This window comes from Echinops telfairi, unplaced genomic scaffold (assembly GCF_000313985.2).
Source record: "Echinops telfairi isolate 266 unplaced genomic scaffold, ASM31398v2 ScPeMD7_23;HRSCAF=83, whole genome shotgun sequence".
Taxonomy (NCBI): domain Eukaryota; kingdom Metazoa; phylum Chordata; class Mammalia; order Afrosoricida; family Tenrecidae; genus Echinops; species Echinops telfairi.
Window position 1 is genome coordinate 7,256,972 of NW_022103920.1, and position 2,024 is coordinate 7,258,995.

Consider the following 2,024-nt stretch of genomic DNA (forward strand, 5'->3'; position numbering starts at 1 on the left):
AAAAAACAACAAACAAAGCCCCAACTCCAACCCAAGGGGGACCCCAACCCACATCCCCCCAGTTGGACAGGCAGACACGGTCAGGTGAGCTGTGTTCTCTGACAATGGCCGGGCCCAGGGCTGCTTCCGCCCTTTCCTCCATAGAAATGGGATTAGGAACCTCGCCCTGAGTGAGATCCTGTGTCAACCCAGGGATTATCCTTTAGCAGATCTTCAAACCTTCAGGCAAGATGAGCGATAAACCAGATTGTCCACAGTGGAGAAGCGTGACAAGTCAAAAGTGAAGAAAACGAATACTGAAGAAAAACAATGCTCTCTCCCCAAAGGAAATAATCCAACAGGACAAAGAATGTGTCCTAAGAGCATAAAACGGGGACGTCCTCCCAGGAGCAGATTGCAACATTGCTTGAGTGTTGTCTTAGTTTGATAGGCTTCATTTTGTAGACCTATGTTTGTAGAGATTTTAGGAACTTTCTGATGTCGTCTCTGTATTCTCTGGCTGAGGGCAGAGGCAGCCTATGATCCATCACCTTTGTTTGACAACTTGCCGTTGGTGTGTCAATCTCACGTGGCCCGTGCTGTCAGTGATCCACCATGTAAGTGCTTTGTGTGTGTGCTTTTTGCCTTCCCGGCAGGACGTGCCACTTTCCACCTCCGGCGGAGACCTCCATGACGCAAAAAACGCCCCGACACTGCATGCTCTTCCTGCCTCTCACCATTTATTTTCATTGCTAATGTAGTGATGAAATTAAAAATATGAGCATTAAAAAGAAGAAGAAATGGGAGTCGTTGTCCTTGAGTTGATTCTGACCTTTCCACCCCACGGCCCGGAGTAAGTCGGCCCCATGGGGTTTCCCACACTGTGGGCTTTGGGAGTTGATGGCCAAGCCCTCTTCAGAGGTCCCTCTGGTGCAGTGGTTCTCAATCTTCCTCGTGCCGGGACCCTTTTGCCCTTCAGTGTCCGCTTCCCGGAGACGCCACGCAGTTCCAAGGTTTCCGCTTCCTGGAGACGCCACGCAGTTCCAAGGTTCTCTACAGATCAGTCTGTCTGTTTTCTTTTCTTCCCTTCCCACAACGCCTTAGTTTTGTTTGGCTGCAGCTTGAGGAAGATTTCATACCTCAATTCCCAACCATCTCAGCCAAACTGAAGAGCTCTGGCAGTGTAATAGGTTACCTGGTGGACTAAGGGCAAGAGCCACGGCTCAAGTTCACCAGCTGCCCCAAGGGAGACAGAGGAGGCTTTCCTCCCAAAAGGTTGATAACCTCGGGCAGTTCTACTGCTTGTCTGTCCTGTAGATTCTCTCTGAGTGGAAACAAACCCCATAGCAGTGAGCTTTTTGAGTTTCTCGGGTGGCGGGGTGGCATAAGGATTGGGCTGCGATCTGCAAAGTCAGTAGTTCAAGACCACCAGCCCCTCCTGGGGACTAATGATAGGGTTTTCAACTCCCATGAAGAGTTACAGTCTCAAAATCCCACAGGGGCAGTTCAACCCTGTCTTATGGGGTCACGATGGGTCCCCATGGACTTGATGACAGTGATTTTGTTTGTTCAACCAAACTGGACTGTTCGTTCTCTGATGAGCTCCTGTAATTGCTATGACAACACTTAGTCCTTAGGAAGGGAGGAGCCAGCCAGAGTGCAGTACAGCACTGACTAAACACACAACATTCCTCTAGTTCTTTGATGCTTCACACCTTCACTATTGTGACCCCAGTTCTACCTTACAAATCTGGCTAGACTGGAGCATGTACACTGGTACAGATAAGAGCTCTCGACCCATGGAATTCAGGACAGATAAACCCCTCAGGAACAATACTGAGAGTAGCAATACCATGAGGGTAGGGGGAAGGTGGGGAGAGAAAGGGGGAACTGATCGATGTATAACCTCCCCACCAAGCGTGACAACAGAAACATGGGTGAAGTGAGACAGCAGAGACATATGTATATTTTTTGATTCAAAGAGTACTGCTACCAGGGTTCCGGTTGACACAGGCACGGGTTTATTCCAAACAAAAAGCGCTTCC

General features: G+C 49.3%; 1 pseudogene; it reads left to right on the top strand.

Annotated features, from left to right (window-relative positions):
- The first annotated feature begins 230 nt into the window (after window positions 1-230).
- Window positions 231-368, top strand: LOC115869184 (annotated as a pseudogene).
- Window positions 369-2,024: the final 1,656 nt, after the last annotated feature.